Source organism: Malurus melanocephalus, unplaced genomic scaffold (genome assembly GCF_030028575.1).
Source record: "Malurus melanocephalus ecotype Western Australia unplaced genomic scaffold, MMel_1.1 scaffold_104, whole genome shotgun sequence".
In the NCBI taxonomy this organism is placed as follows: domain Eukaryota; kingdom Metazoa; phylum Chordata; class Aves; order Passeriformes; family Maluridae; genus Malurus; species Malurus melanocephalus.
In genome coordinates, this window is record NW_026623336.1 from 1624856 (window position 1) to 1642444 (window position 17589).

Below are 17589 nucleotides of genomic sequence, written 5' to 3' on the forward strand. Positions count from 1 at the left end.
TATTCCACAGCTCTTATCTCTTTAATGTCCAGTGGTTAGTGTTGACAGGAAAGTGCCAGTGTGCTTTAAAATCCTGGGGGAGTTTCTGGCTCCTGACAGTGCCACAGATGCTTTCCACTTAGATAAATGATCAAACACATTTCTGTACAAATCTGAAGTTCTGAAGATCTCCTTAAAGCAGTTCCAAAATGCTTTGCTGAATGATCTTGGCATCTGGGGATGCATGCAACAAGTAAATCTACATTATGAAATTTCCAACATTTGCCACGTGGAGTGGAAATTTATGCTCCTGCTCCTTTTCAGCCAGTAATCATGGGTATGTTGGAGYTGATGTGATCCCACATTTATTACCTTGGTAGCTACATGCCTGTTCTAATGAACATCAGTGATTGTGCTGCATTCTGAAAATCATATTTTATTTCCTAAATGAGACTAATGGTGATTTATTGACTGCACTGAAACAGCTCATTGGTAGATTTGTTCAGAACAAATGCCAGTTCATCCAACTAAATGACATTGAGCTACTAATGGGAGATTTTAACAAAAAAAGAAAATAGCTTCTATTGTTCCCTTGATTTAGACTATGAAGCTAGACAAAAAAATCCACTGAAATGTTATTTTCTTATTCTCTACCATGACTGCTGCTGGCTAACATTTGTGTTGATGTCCTCTTAGCAACAGTGAATAGCTCCTAAAACGGCTTTATCGGTATTTCAGTCTATTCCTGGCACAAAAATTATACAGAGGGATGCGAGTAAGTTCTGAATTGGTGGGTTGTTTAAAAAAAAAAAAAAAAAAAAAAGATGTACTACAATATAATTTGTTTAATAGCTTTTTGAAAAAGCAGATGTGCAGATAGCATATTAACCTAAATTAGATGTTGAAAGAGTGAGGCATTTGCTTGCTTGGTATTTCAGCAGTCTTTCAGGCGGGCTGTATACAGGTGGTTTTCAGTAATTATTAGTTATTTAGATTATTAGTGACTTGCTGATGTTGAAGTACCAGAGTGCTTCATTTTAATGCACATTGTGGGCATTGGGGCTGATTCCCAGACTGGTTTGGCTCCCACAAATTGCAGTTAATGTGAGCTGCAGGTGTTCAGAAGCTCTTTAAAGGAGAGGTGAGCAAAGAGACATCAGAAAAGCTCTGCTCTGTCTGCAGTGCTCTTACAGCTGCAACCCCCAAGCCTCCCCTCGCATTTAGAGTTAAGTAACATCAAAGCTCAAGTGCCATCCATGAGATTTCAGGAATTTAAAATCCTCTATTCAGGTGGTTTGATCGTTAGAGAAGGCTACCCAGAACAGAAATTATTGTCCTTTCTCCCAGGAGAGAGGTTTGCCAGGGCTGTAGAGGGCTTCAAGTTTTAGATTGGCTTTTTGTTGATCTATCAAAATTGTCCTGTTTGTATTTAAAAAATTAAACATTAATGACGGTGGAGGTGGAGACAATGTGTCTTGCACCCTCTCCAAATTTATTATTTTATATGAAATAGAGGTCTTTCTTCTAGGAAAACTTCCCTGGAGAAAATAAAAATTTCAGCTAATATTTTTAATACATTGATATGCATTTTTTGCCTATTCCTATTTGCATTAAGAGGGCTGAAGGATAGGGTGACAAGAGGACCAACATTTTCATTTAGGATGATGTTTATTTTACCCAGCCACGAAACTTGTACCACCTTCCAATCTTCKCAATCATTCTTCTTTAGACCCTTTCTCTTTGTTCATCTCTTTCAACACAAATTTTGGGGAGAACTCGGGAGAAAGGTACCAATCCTTCTGCTGCAAAGGCCAGGATATAGATATTAACAGCAGAGAAAATAGTAAATTTAGAAGTAATATATTTAATCTAAGTTTTAATTCCATCAATAATGCTTTCCTACAATTTAAAACCAAGTTCTGTCAAGTAAGGAAATTAAAAGTTCCAGGCAGGATTTTCAGGTTTCACTTTCTCTCAATATTATTTAAATTAGGCTCAAAATGTAAATATAGAAAGTGCTAGAATACCATGGAGAAGATTTTTTTTCAGAGGTGATTATTAATTTGTCCACATATTGCTGCAGTGTATGAGCACAGGTGTGGATCTCAGTTTRCAGCCCTAACAGTATTTTCTTTAGTCTGCCCTGCACCAATGACCTCAGGTCTTTCATTTCTTCCCCTCCTGCTCTCACCCCTGACTTTGCAACATGGGCTGACATGGGCAGTGTGAGACAAGGAACGAGAAGTGACCTTTGTCCTGTGCATCCTCCAGTCCATCCCATTTCCACCCTGATGCCTGGTTCTCCCAGGCCAAGGACCTCCCAGCTGTAACACCATCCTGCAGTGCTCATCTCCATCCTGGGCTCCTCTCATGGGCACTGCTTTATCTCCCCTCCTGCAGCCAGGTCTGCAGGGCTGAGCAGCACKGAGGTTTTCAGGTGGGTCTGCACCAGCTGTGAGTCTCACAGTTGTGAGCAGCTCTCTGTAGGTGTCTGCCAGGGCCCTGCTGTGAAAGATCAGAAAGCTGTGGAGCTTCCACCTACTTCCCTCCTGAGACAGTAGTAGCAGCCTGTCTCACTTGTCTGATTGTTCTCAGGTTGTGTTTTCCACGCTGCAGGGTCCTGGAGTATAAGGAAAGGACGTTGAGGAGGTGGACCTGATAGCCTYTGGGTAACACTTGTTGATTTTTTTCTTACAGTTATGACTGCTGAGTTATTAATTTAATTTTGCTCTGAAATATTCTTGCTCCTGCAGAAAGGGCTGCAGCAGCTCTGCTGTGGAATTTCTCCACAGCTGATGAGTTTCTCTACAGTTGATGACATTGCTCTACATATGCCAGCAAATACAGAACACTGTGGTATCCTTTCCCCTTTTATTCCTCCTGTTGTAACARCACAGATGTGCAGTTTCAAACATCCTGATTTAGCTATGCCTCTTGGGAGGGGATCATCCTTATGCTGTAGATTTGCAGTCAGGCACCACGACTGGATTTAGCTGTCTGTCAGCATGTGATGGAAGCTTCATCACATCATTTCTTATTTCAGTTGGAAGGTGCCCCTGGAGAACTGGTCCATACCATTCCCAAAGCTGCAGGACTTTTGAAATATACTCAGTTGCACAGGGTTGTGTCCTGCTGAGTTTTAAATATCTCTAGGGATGGAGATTCTATCAACTCTTTTCCCAAAGTGAAACCTTTCAGAGTAAAATCTATTTCCATTACCTCTGATCATCATTTCCTTTGCTGCATTTTATGCCTGTTGTAATCAAAACTAATTATTTTGGCTGATGTTATCAACTTTTTCTCATATATAAGATGATTTTCATTTATGCAGAGTTCTCAATGGAAAGAGAAAATTGTTGTAGAGAAGTTCCTTATTGAAGAAAAAATGACAGAMCTCTGACATCAAGGATTTAACCTGCTTTTTGTACAAATCCTGAGTGTTCTGAGTGACAACTTAGCTGGACTAAAATTGTACTGGACCCATACTGGACAGCTTCCAGCAGCAGATGCAGGTTTTTGGATTTGGCCATATCAATCAAAATAACACAGAGCGCCATGAGGAGTCAGTTCAACTGCTGAATGCTCAGTCCTACCAAACCCACATAATTTCTCATCTGTGAACCAAGAAAGCCCTCTAAATTAGCTTGAGGATGTTGATATTAAAATGGCATATGAATAGAAATATTTGGATAAGCAGAGAGGGAAACAAGTGAGAAATGACTGCAGARCTGAGGTAAAAGATGAGAAGACTTTCCTGTGAATGGTTAAGATGTGAATTCTTTAATAGACAGAAGTGTCTGTTTTTGAGGTGTTGCTATAAATCTTGTACATTACATTACAGGTTTGGCCCTTCTTATATGAAATTGAGAACTATTGATTTCATCTCCACTGCTCCAGGCTAGATTAGGATTTTGTTCTTAGTTTATTTTCATTTTCATTTAATGCCCATCATGCAAYGATGTCACAGTTACTGAGCAGGCAACAGAATGCTGTACTGGGTTTGTGTGGTAAGGTTTYGGTTGCAGGGGGGCTACAGGGGTGGTTTCAGTGAGAAGCTGCCAGAAGCTTCCTCCATGTCCAGCAGAGCCAATCCCTGGGAGCTCTGAGATGGAGCTGCCAAGGCTGAATCCRCCAGTGATGGTGGGAACAGCTCTGGGATAATGTGGGGAAAACAAGTGGGGAAAAAACCCTTTACAATGCAGTCAGAGAGAGGAGTGGTAAGAAGTAAAGTTGAATCCAGCAAGAAAGAAAGAGTGAAGGCAAAGGTGTTTTAACATTTAGGTTTTTACTTGTTATCCTATTCTGTTTTGATTTGTAATAAATTATTTTTTTCCCAACTCTCATCTGTTTTGCCCGTGATTGTCACTGGTGAATGATCTCTCTCTGTCCTTATCTCAACCCATGAGCTTTCCATCTTAATTTCTTCCTGCCCTGTCCAGCTGAGGAGCGAAGTGGCAGTCTGGCTTTGATGTGCCCCTTCRTCCAGACAAGGTCAAGCCACCACAAATGTGCTGAATAAATATTACAGATCAAGCTGGAGGAAAAAAAAAATTGTCAAGAAATATTCTCCCACTGGAAAAATGCTGTTCCTATCACAAAATATAGTAATGTTWTAAGGAAGTGTTGATTGTGATGAAATTTTTATTTGAGGGGGAAGTAAACAGTAGAACTGAAACATCCTGAAACACGTCAGCAATGGCACAATAATTTCTTAAAAAAAAACCAAAAAAACAGCAAAAGCCACAAATATTCTGTACCTCTCAAAAACAAAGAAAAACCTTCTCCAAGATTGTTCCAGGGGAAGTCTGCCATGGGAAGCTCCTAAATTGGCCATTAGTTTTGATTCAAAATCCAACTTTTTATCTGAAGAATGACCTAATACTGCTTTTGTGGGATCTAGTCCATGAAGAACATGGTCAATGGGAACTGCTCAGGGTCCCCATTCAGCCATGTCCTTGCATCTGTGGCTTTCACACTAGTGAAAATATTTGATAAAGTATACATTGGTGTACATAAACCCTTCTCTTACTTGTCATCTCGGTTTTGAACTTCAGAATTAAATAATTTTGTGTTTTACATAATTTTACTGTAAAACTCACAAATCTTTTTCCTCCTGCTTTGCATTTATGTACCAGAAGATGAACATTTCTATACCCAGTTGCATCTGACATCTGGAATTTCAAGAAAAGAGCAATATATTTGGAAATTAACCCCACTTTCACCATTTCCCTTTTTTTACTTTGTCCACTTCTTTCTCTTAATGCAGGATGTGGAATTTATCACTAAAAGAATGAATTCTCTCACTAGAAATGTCTCCAGGTGAAATGTACAGATAAACGAAATGAAAAAAAAAACCCACATCACAAATCCTTTCAGGCTGGAGAGTTATTACAAGAACAGGTYAATATTTCCCTTTAAATTCTGGAGTTTGGCTGAATGATAAACAAGCAGAACTTTTTAGAAAACAGATGAAGCCTTCTCGTTGTTAAGAGCAGCTTTGGCATCTAATTGCAGGTTCTTAACAACTTCAGTAAATATTTAAAATGTATTGTTTAAAAATTAATACAGCAGGCATCCCTGGTGAACTGAAATAATTGAGCCTCCAGGCACCCCCATCATAATGCAGCTAATTAGAATAATATCATGGAAATGCAGACCAAATAATAAACTTCAAATGCTGGCTCCACAGGAAATTATAATCCATTGGTTTCTTTGAGGTCCTTTGATCTTTCCTCAGGTGCTGGAAGTAGCCAAGCACCAAAGTGTTTTCTGAGAACAACAGGCTCCRTGTTTTCYACCTGCGATCATCTTCYGTGTATTTATTTTCATCTTCTCCCRGGAAACTACTGATAGGACAAAGGGAAATGGTCTCACTTTGCACTGGACAAAGGCTGGATATTAGGCAACATTTCTTTACTGAAAGACTTGTTAAACATTGGAACAGAACCCCAGGAAAGTGGTGGAGTCACCATCCCAGGAAGTGCTCAAAGAATGAGAACACCTGGCACTTTGCAATATGGTTTAGGGGTTTGGTGGCACTTAGTTGAAGGTTGGACTTGATGATCTTGGAGGTCTTTTCCARCCCTGACAATTTTRTAAGTATTTTCTGCTTTCTGTCAGAAAAATCCATTTCTCTTCTTATCAGCTAGGGAATTTATTCCATTTCGCTTCCTTATATGAAAGATGAAACATCTCCAGGTGTGGAAGATGTTGTGGGCTCTACCTGTGTGGGTACCATGGGTGCCACTGATTGTCACTGAGAGTGACTTGGGACAGATTTGCCTCACAATCACCACACTGCAAGAAGGGCAGGTTGTTCCTGTGCAGGCAGCACAATGCACCTGGTGATCCCAAATACTGGTGATTGGAGTGAGTTGCAAGGACTGARGTGCACAACCTCACTGAAGCTGCATCTCTTTGTTAATGGTGATGTTTTCCCCAAAATTCTCAAGTAAGCATGAAAATACATTTCTATCTCTTCCCCAAGATATCCTCAGATTCAAAGTAGACATTTTCCATTGTTGGCTGGGAACACGCTGGCCCTGGAGCCCCACAGCAAGAAGGAGAACCCTGTCTCACTCCACAGCCCTGTGCCTGTGAGCAACGAGTTCATTAATTCTTTACAGCAGAGAGAGCTCAGACTGGTGGCAGTGKCAGCCCACACTGTTTATGCTTTTGGCCATAAAAATCCCACTGCTCTGGAGCCATATTAWCTGCTCTGAGACTGGATTCCCCCACCCAAATAATTTTTTTACTGCAAAGCCCTACTGTCTAYGATGACTTTGTTTAAGCAAGGGCTGGCTTGCAGTAAATAAAGAAATAAATGCTTCATGTCAACAATCCCAGTGAGGTGATTTTTGCCTCTTTTTTCACCCATGATAATTTTTGCTGTCTGCCCTATGGTCTTGTGTGGAGATGTGGATCTCTGCTCTCTCTACAACTTGGAAAGAGTGAAGAGAGACCCCACCAGTGGAAAAGACCCTCTGCTTCTCCCTCTGTGTAAGCAGCACTTCTGATTCAACTCAGCAGCATTTCTAGTKTATGATGGGTTACAGCTCTTGAAAAGTCAATGTCCCTCCTGCCACCTGAAATTCCAGTCTCATCTGGRCTTTTTTCTGTGGTGGCAACGTTCCCTCTGCATGGTTTGTTAAATGTGAGCTGGGTAGTCGGGAGATAACGGAACGTTTGTTACAGCAAATGAGGCAATAAACGTCTGAGGTTATGACGGGCAGAAAAGTCAAGGTATTTATCAAATTGCCATGGGAAATAKCTTTGCCAAGCGTTAAGTAATAAACTTTCAATTATCATCTTTATGCTCCTACCGCAGAATGCTTCTGAGATCAGATTTGCTTTYGGTGGTTCAAATAAGATCAGAGGTGAAGCATTTTTGCTCTGTGAGTAGAGAGGTGATGCATGTCCCTCTGTGTGCTTATATACTGTGCCTCTACAGCTGTTATTCTTTTTTTTTCCCTTTCCCTTTATTTTGGTGCTTCTTATTTTTCTTTTTGTGCCTGGGGACTTCCTCCCACTCTGGATTAGCTGACCTACATGCTGATAGTGAGGATTTTAGGATAATCTGCTAAATGGTTCTTTGAAAGATACTTACCTTAAGATTCTGAAAGATTATTGTACTTTGTTATTGTTGTTATCACTGTAGTATCATCCTCTGCTTGGTTTGTACTTCCCATCTGTATATTGGCTTCTCTATCGTATATTCCTTATAGAAAAAGGTTTTTCCCTTCTGCTGACACCTGGTTTGACATGCTTTCTTGTCAAAACACAAGCTGTGTTTAATGTTCAACCTGCCCTTGATTTCTGTAAAAGTCAAGTCAAGCTCAGAAGAACTTTTCTGTAGAAGCACAATTTCTGTGTAAGTTAATAAAGAAAAATGCTCAAGGAAAARAGTTCTCAAAATCCTCAGTAGTTAACAAAATTAATGCTCCAAAGTAGTTGCTTGGAGCACAAAGATGGATGGGAAAGACAGTGAAAAATTCATGCAAGCAGCTCACTACTGAGCAAACCAAAAGGCAGAGGTAGAAAATAGGAGGGGAGATTTAAGCTGAATATTAGGAAGATGTTCTTTACTGAGAGGGTTGTGAGGCCCTAGTTGCCCAGAGAAACTGTGGCTGCCTCTTTCCTGGAGGTGTTCAGGGCTAGGCTGAACAGATTTTTGAGCAACCTGCTCTAGTGGAAGGTGTCCCTGCCCATGGCAGGGGTGTAAAAATTAAAAGATCTTTAAGGTGCCTTTAAACCCAAACTATTCTATGATTCTGTGATTCTATCATTGTATGGTTCCATGATCCTATGATTCCATGATTCCATGATCCTATGATTCCATGATTCCATGATTCCATGATTCTATGATTCTATGATTCTACAATTCAGATTGGGGAAGAACTGCCTGGGAGCATTGGTGTTACAGCAGAGGACTGTAAGGAATGTTTTTTGACTCCCTTTTTGTCTCTAAAAATATGTTACAGGCCCRGAGGGACCTTTAGTTTGATCATTTTCAAATGTGCTTATGGCATTCTCCGTTCTGCAGTTTTCTCCTGATCTTCTCTTAGCAAACATTTTCCTATCTAGGCACAGTTGTAGAATAAGGGTGACAGTGTAAGTTTACTTCCCAGGGGAGCATGGAGATGAAGTGCTGCTGAAGTTACCATATGATGAGTTTTGTAGAATCACTAAATTTTGGCATTGAAGTGTTTTTCCTTCTGCTTGGAACAGTAATAAAATACGGTGTTTTATTCCAGAGGTGAAGGGCTTAGAGGGGAAGCCATGTAAGAAGTGGCCGAGGTCACTTGGGTTGTTCAGCCTGGAGGAGACTGAGGGGACACCTCATTGTTGGCTGCAGCTTCCTCACCAGGAGCAGAGGAGGGGCAGGCASTGATCTCTGCTCTGTGGTGATCAGTGRCAGAGCCCAAGGGAATGGCCTGAAGTTGTGTCAGGGGAGGTTTTGGTTGGATCAGGAAAAGATTCTTCAGTGGTTGGGCACTGCACAGGCTCCTCAGGGAAGGGGTCACCAGCCTGRCAGAGCTCAAGAAACATTCAGGCAATGCTCTCATGGTGTGATTCTTGGGGTGTCCTGTGTATCTTTGGGAGTTAGACTCAATGATCCATGTGGGTCACTCCCAACTCTAGAATTCTGTGGTTCTATGAGAGATTTTATGCATGAACATTCATGAATWTKCTCAGAAGAGGCCACACATGGTCGRTTGCTACTGACAGATTCCAGAATGCTTTTAGCTGTCCTCCAAAATGATCTAAAGCATGGAAACTAATTTTTTTCTCCTCTTCAGAGTTTATACTCTTCCCATCTTATTTTTATACAGTGCTGTTGCAATTTTTAAGACCAGCTATATCTGGAATCAGCTGCACCACCTGGCTGCTTAGCCAGCAGTTCACAAACTATCCTTGTAAAATCAGACTCTTTGAAAAYATGCTCGTTAAAAAGCAGGCTTCCTCACAAGCTTTCTCGTGTACTGAATTCCCACTGCAGCCCAATGTGCTCTTTTATACCCCTGAAATGGCTGGTGATTTCAGAGGGAGTCTGTGATATGCTGGTTCTGTAGAATTACAACCCTAACAGCTGTAACATCACTAAAAGGATTATTCCAGAGAAAGRCTGAGCTGCAAATGAGGTGTACAAAGACTGGAACTTGCAGCTGCAGCTTTCTAACTGTGCCTGCTGACAAAAATGACACTCCCCAGGAAAGTCCCACTCTCTCCACATTTATGTTTTTTTTTCTTTCAAAACACCCACATTTTAGAAAGCCTAGAAAAAAAGGGTGCCAGTAAGAATTTTGGTTGGCTTCTAAAGTGGTGAAATTTCAGATGATGAGGTCCCTGAGAGAGGAATGGCTGCAGTGAGATGTCTGAGGGTTAAAGACATAGTCATGCTCTCATCTCCTCTGTCCCTCTATAGGAAGTTTTTCCCTACCAGCCAAGGAAAGTAAGGCTGGGTGGTTCACAGAGTTCTGTTTATTAGACAAGATATTGATGAAAGTGATTTTTCTCTGAAGAAACGTGCTGGAGAATCATAGCACACATATCTTCTGCAGCCTGTGCTCCAGCAGGCAAACTTCTGTTTGAGGGCTGAGAGTGACAGACAAGGGCTGCTAAACTGTCAGAGCCAAAAGAAAGAATTTAAATTTAGGAGCTGCCAGGCAAGGCATAAGGTGGGGACATTCAGTAGTAAGTGACTGTTGACTGTGTTTAAGCCATGAATCTCCACACTGATCCTTAGRGTGTTTCCCTCAGCCCCCAAATCCTCTCCCTTTCCAGCCTTTGCAACCAGCATTTKGGGTTTGGGGTCAAATCACCCCTAGACACTGTATTTGGGGTGCAGTTTGCCATTTCCATGTTCTCTAAGCAGATCTCTAAGTCCAGAAGACGTTTTCTAGACTAGAACAATCAAAGGACATCATCTAAAGGTTGCATGATTTGAAGTTGCCCTGTCCCTTTGCACTGAGAAATGGCATTATAGGTGCTCAACCTGGCCAAAATTATGTCAGTGGGACCTCCTTCAGAATTCCAGGTACCAAGAGAGTTCTGGTGGTAAAAATCTCAAGTAAGACACTGGATGGAGTGGAAGGAAGCACACAAGCAGACTCATTCCTGACCTTAATTTTAACATAATAGGGCTGTAAATAACGAAATAATTTTGGGTTCTGGATTTAAAATGTTTGAGAAATCTGGACAACTGGTTATGCAGAAAAAAAATTCCGTAAGAAACAAACTGAAGTTTAGTTTTTGTGTAGAAATTTCTATGGGCACACTATTCTGAATGCAAGAGAAATTGAACTGTCAATTCTTCTCCACAAGGAAATCTTGTTTGCTTCAGATTTTAAAGTGTTTTGTCAAGTTCCAGGGTTAATTATGTATTGTTACTCTGTCTCTATAGCCATTATTGCACTTTGTCTTCAGTCTCTGCCTGTTTCTCAAGACAGAAATTAAATTCTTTTTCAGACAAATACAAACCAAAAAGAAGAAAATGCAAGTTTTGCAAATTCTTATCCAGAGAATATTCCTCCCTATTTTTTCATCTATATCTCTAATGATGGATCCATAACATATTTTAAAAACCACYGGTTAATTAAAACTGTAGTTTTATTTTTTTCTTAATGATGCTGTGAGAATTTGACAAAGGAAAGTGTATTGTTTTAGAGCACAACTTCAAATTGGCATAGAGCTGAAAGGATCAATAATAAATTCCASCTGAAACTGTGAATCTTCTGATGCCTTTCTAAATGAAATCTGCATGTGTCAGGGTATTTTTATCCCTCTGACACAGAAATCATGTTTTTCAGAAGCCTTGGCTGCAKAAATAATGGCTTATTATACAGGAAGAGAAAAGGACAATGTATTTTAAACATATAGTGGGAAACATCCTCCAGTGGTATATGTAGGTACAAACCCCTTTGATCTCAGTCAAACTGCACTGATATTCACTGCTTGAGCACCTGACTGATGAGGAATATTCCAGATGCCATGGTGTTCAGGTTCTCTGCTGTTTGATAATTAATGTTCTTTGTRCAATGTCAGCCCACAAACCCATTCAGTTTGACAGGTTCGTGAGAACTCTTTGTATTTTTCTCAGAGTCATTTGTATCTCCTGATCTTAATAATGACATGCAATCATATTCAAAAAAATATTGAAAATAGCCATTTTACTGCTTTGGATGAGAGGGGAAACCTTTTCTGGAGAAAGTTTTATTAATGGCCAAATTTGCAATTTTTCATAAGGGAGATGCAGAATTGAAGTAATTTTTTACTTCTAAAAAGACAGATTTTTTTTTTTTCTGTCTTAGCAAGGGCATGAAATAAGATTATGTGAAATGAATAGGTTCCAGTAGAATCACATTTTATGTCTTAGCATATCCTTACTTTGACCATGCAAATAAAAACAAGCTGCCTGTTYTGAACAGCATAAAATAAATTGAAGTTATTGCAAGTGGTTCTATCTGAAGGACAGACAATGGAAAGAGGGTTAAAGTGAAAATCTACATTGAGCCAAGGGTGAACAATGTTAAATGTGTTGTTTATCCAGGACAGATTTTATTTCTAGAATCCTGAAGCTGCTTTTATATTTTASAGGTCTCATATATGAGATATTGTGTGTGAGAATCTAGATCATGTAAATAATAATAGTATTCTTCTCTCTCCAGTGGGGATAGTGCTGATAAAGTCTTAACAGTGACCTCAGGTGCAACTTTGAATAAGAMGACAGATACAGCAGTTTCTATTTTCTCATTTTTCTGATACCCCCAAATAGTTGTTTAACACTGAAAAAAGCTGCTCTGTTGACACCAGTATAACCAGAATTTTACCCAACATCCTTATTTTTACCRCAGTCAGTATATTCCAGGAATCACTGGGCTATTACTCAGTGTGTGATGTTGTCTTTGCTGCCAAAAATTTATCTCAGAAGACACACAGATGGCCCATTTCTGCATATAAATACGAAGTAAAGAGTGCTGGAGCAGCCTGAAGCGTGTTCAYCCTGCGGGAGCTGAGTCCTGCAAACAGAGCTGTGCCCCAGTGAGCACTGAGTCTCCTTTGCAGCATCAGAGTGGGATTCTAGACCAGGTGAAATGTCGATCCTGGCCCAAATTTGATTTCTTTCCTAGCAGGCTGTGTGCTCCTCAGCTGATATAAACCACAAAACATTCAGGAACTGCTCTGCCATCATCTGTCTCTGCCATCAGGGTGGAAACACGACTGCATTTTCCTCATGACAGAGGTGTAAACACTTGGGTCTCCTGTCTCCTTCTGCCTCATAGTGATCTTTATTCAAATGCAGAGGAACAGAACATTTCACAACTTGCTATTTCTGGCCCAATGAAATCATGTGCCTGCCACAGTTGTGTGTTCTGTCTGTTTTCCTCATTTCCAGTGCTGTGTGAGAATTACATTTCATGGATGTCTGGCTGCTAATAGGAGGATGAAATCAGAAATCCACAATGAATGTTTCTTCAATACATCAAGTTCACGGTTGTGATTAAAACTCCAAAGATGTGTTGAGACTTTCCCCTTGATATCACACTATATTTTTTAGATTTTATTTTTTTTTTTCCTTTTACAAAAACGAGATCTTGTGTGAGGCACTGAAAACTGATGTTGATGATGATAGCATGAGTAGGAGAAAATAAGACTCTATATTTTCTTCCCAGAATGACAGACCATCACTCGTGGGGAAGATGTGACTTGCTGCTTTGCTGCTTTGTTCCAGCAATAATTCACATTTCTTTAACCCAGAGGAGCACCAAAGTGCCCTCCAGTATACATATATCTGATTACTTTCTCTCRACTGAAGAAAGCAGCTGTTTTATARCCTCAAAACTAGAAATTGGTTTCTAACATACTATGTGGCATTGGAAAATCACAAGCAAAAAATTGCAGTTGGGGAGTTAGATGTCCTGTGAGTMGACAGGACTTACTTTCATAGTACAATTTCTGTTGCATTTGGGATCTTTTCTTATATTGTTTAATATTACTTTTCTTTTCCGTTCAGTCCTTATAAATTAGGAAAATATAAATGTGATAAAAATGTCATTTAAACCTCTAAGAGTGTTTAGTGTGATGTTCATACACAAAATCCCTATATAAAAGTCTTTGATCCATTTTAAAATATTTTTAATTTTATTTTTCTGTTTGAGGTATAAAGTCTGTAGGTCAAAGTTGCATTTAGATTCCTAGCAGTGATTTTTTGTCTGATAGGTATATAATTTGAAACTCTGATTCCTTTCAGGAGACAGTTTTGAATTGTGTTTTGGAGAGCAGTGAAATCTAGGAATTTAATCATAGTTTTGTAGAGTTTTAACTGAGTCTTAAGTGCCTGGGGATGTCCAATGGTACTTCTGAGAGGTAGGTGCCTAACTCTTGATCAATACCCATTTTCCAGAAGTGGGATTTCTCATCTGTCCTTAAGAAATTCCACCAAAGATGGAAACTCCACTCCTGCCAATCTGTGGAGACAAAAGGTGTGACTCATTTCAGAGTAAAATGGATGTRGAGAAATGGGTCAGGGGAATTGCTTTATAAAGGTACATTTTTTTCCCCCTCTTTTGTAGACAAGTAGCCCATATGCAGAAATAGACAATGTAGGTACCTAAGTTAGTTGAAATAGGTTTCAGTTTCAGAATGGGATGAATTCCCACATGGAGGCACCTCCACTCTTTGTTGGGCACTGTGTAGACATTTAAGTATTCAAGCTTCCATTAATTCTAAAAGAGATACAGTSAGCAGAGGCTGAATTATTTCATCTAGGTGGCTGTTTCAGGCTAAGTTCAATCAGTTTCTTGGCTTCATTTGTTTGCAGATTTTAGAGAAAAAAAGTTGCCTGATCATAAATGTGTGTTGTCATTTGAGAGGCTTTAAGATGCCTCATCTGATATTTTGCTGCTTCTTCCAAGCAAAGCAGGACTCTCCCACATTGTGGGTAAACTGACAGTTGGGAATAGTTGTCTTATTTTGTATTTTAGGGGGTATAAAATGACACTAGAGCTCTATGTTTAGACATTGAAATTTCTCCCTAACTGTTTAATTGCTGTTGAAAATAGAGCTTTAATAATTTCATATCTGGTGTTATGGGTGAAAATARTAATAGCTTGACAATCTAACATTTGGTTCTGCAAGATGTCCTAAATTACCCTTTTCCCAAAGTATCTTACACAAATATAAACATTCTCAGGGGGCAAAATGAGAAGCAAAATGCCACTGCTTTTAAAAAGGCAATAAAAGGACCCTGGAGGCCCTCTGTTCCTTGTATTTTGTTGATTTTCAGATCCGATCTGAGATGTTTGCTTGCACAGCAAGCTAGTGTCAGAAATTCAAAGTGAGATGCAAACATGAAGCTAGATTCATCTCATTTCAGCTCTGCAGGCCCATCATCACTTCTACTGTGAGTTCTGGAAATAAAATTATGCCTCTGACAAAAAGTCATATGGAATTTTTAAATTGGCTAGACCCTCTACAGCAGAGGTAAAATGAGGCCATAAGAAATCCAAGACATTTGCTGGGGTTTGTGAGGCTACACATAGCACTGAGTGCTCTGTAAGTGCTCCTGATGTTCTCTGTATTGATTGTATTTCTAATACAAAACCCAAAAGCAGTGAGGGTTAGGAATTTGATTGTGGGACACTAGGAATGATTAATCTGTTGCCAAGAATTAGACTATGAAAAACCCATGGGAACAGAGCAGATTTTTGTGCTAAATACACCTATTCTGAATAGGGCTGTTCACAACTAAAAGGACTTTTATTTAGATGTTGATGTAAATTTGATTTGTTGTAAATTCTTGTATAACTACATTCACTTGACTCCAAGTTCACAACTCACTGTCTTGTTTGGAGATGGAGGAAAAACCCTCTGCTTGTTTTAATATAGATGATTGATCTGAGCCTGACATTCATCAGTTAATTAGTGCCTCTGCTAAGCTGAGACTTCATATTAAGAGATCATGAGTGTTCCTTGTGAGGTATGTAAATACAAGGAACTCAAAAAATTAGCAACGTCAGGATTTGGAGGCCAGTCATCTATAAATAATTCAATTAATTAGGAAATGCAGTCAATAATTTTCAAAATGACATTTCATTTTAAGCTGGTAAGAAGCAAATGATCTGATAMGTTCCCATGTGCCAGTGGAAATCTGAGTAGTTTGTTTGGCACAGAACTAAAAATTTAGGTTGTCTCTCAGCCATGTTTGCAAAAGGTTCCTTTTGTGAGTGTTTCATCCAAAATGCCATCCCAGATTCAGTTTTAGTGATGAAAGTCCCTCTGCTCATAAACCTCTCTGCCTCTGACTAGGTGTTTTGTTCTTACTCAATTCCTAGCCAGGAGCATCTTTAGCTGCTTTGGTTTGTTTTTCATCTCAGCAGCTTGGTGTGAGATTGTGTAATAATTATTGTACAAGATGCTGGTGTGATATTTATTTTCCTCAAGATTTTCTTGTTCCTGGATGTGCAGGGTATTAATGAAATGGGAGCAAAATTACCAAAATGACACCTTTACTGGCTGCAAATTTGTCATGAGGTTGAGTTCATGGCTTCATTTTGCTGAGATTACACCACACATTACTGAAACTCTAGCAGAAAACAGTTTCATTTCATTTTTTGCTTCATTTTTTTTCTCAGGCAAAGTTGCATCTTTCCATCTGAGTTTTTCTGAAACGATGAAAATATCTGGATGCCTCCATATAGTGTATTTTGAATGCATTTCCAATGTTCTGAAGACATGAGAAAGTGTGCTGATAAACTTTCTTCATTTCTGAAATGACAAAGCAAGATTTTAGTGTGGGAAAGTCAAGTAACTGGGAGAATTACTTCRCAACTTTCAAATTTGCAGTATTTTGCCTTGGGAATAGTTCTCATGTGGTGGTTTCCTAGRATCTGTTCCCATGTTATGTTTATTTGAGTATAAATATTTATATGGGAAGTGCTGGGTTTTTTAACAAAATTGAAGTATTTGGTGTGTTCATAGTCTGGTTCTGGCTTCTGATTGGAATTGTGTGTCTGCATTACCTAAACCAAAAAGAAATGAAATAGTATTCCAAGATCACTACCTTTAAGCTGTACAAACTAGTAAAAGTAGTCATCACTGCTGTACTGTAAATATTTCACTACCAAAACACACTCTGTACTGCAATGTGGCAGTGACCAAGAAAAAAAAAAAAATTAAATGCCCCTTAGTTTTTCTAATTATTTCTCCAATAAGGGTAGAGTGTCACTGTGGACACAGAACTTTGACAAAGGACGTTAATAAAACCCAAACCCAAAACAACAATAAAACAGGTGACAGTTACCCGCTCTTTATTTTAACACACTCGAGTGACTGTGTTAAAGACAGCACCAAAGCCAACACTTCGGTGCTGTGGAGAATCAGGAATTTTCAAGCATTAATGGATTCYTTTTCTGAAAGGAAATCCATCTCCATGTCCAACTGAACCTCAAAAGCTCAGAGCCCATCCTGTCAACTTTTACTCATCTCCATGAGGTGACTGTGGCAGCATCCTTATGGTGTGACAGACACAGCTTGAGGGATGGCTGTTCTGCAGCTGGAATAAGAGCCATGGCCTTCAGGAAAAGATATGGCCCTCCTGTGAGGAAAACTTTTGTGCTGCATAAAACATTTTATTTTTGAGGAGTTTGCCAAGATGCTGGGCTGAGTTTGAGAAAGAAATGTGTTTCCTGTTGTTTTGATAGACTGTGCTGGCCTCGCTGTRTTCAGCAGCTGTACCTCCAGCCCTGTTGTGTTGGCTTCATGTCTAGCAGTGGCACAGTTGGCCCTTTCTATTTTTGTCACAGATCAAGCAGTGCCATGACAAATAACTCAGTCTTTTCCTCTGTTTGTAAACCATTTAATTTAGCTCTTGCTCTATAGGAAAACCTGGTGCAGTTATTTATATCAACATGGCCCCGAGCACTTTAAACAAGTCAAAATTCTGATTATGGCTCTGCATATTTTATTGCCTGTACTTAAATCACACTGCTCTAAAGCAGCACCTGTTCCTTGCTAATCACATCCCATTTTAATAGTTACTGCTTATCCAAAGAGTTGTTAGGATGGAAAATGGTCTGAAGCTTCTTTACATATTATAGTAGTCAATGGCCC

General features: G+C 39.5%; 1 protein-coding gene across 3 annotated transcripts in view; it reads left to right on the plus strand.

Moving 5' to 3' along the window:
• FAM135B (family with sequence similarity 135 member B) overlaps positions 1 to 17589 on the plus strand; it is a 260164-nt gene that overhangs the window by 101427 nt on the left and 141148 nt on the right. The window lies entirely within an intron of this gene.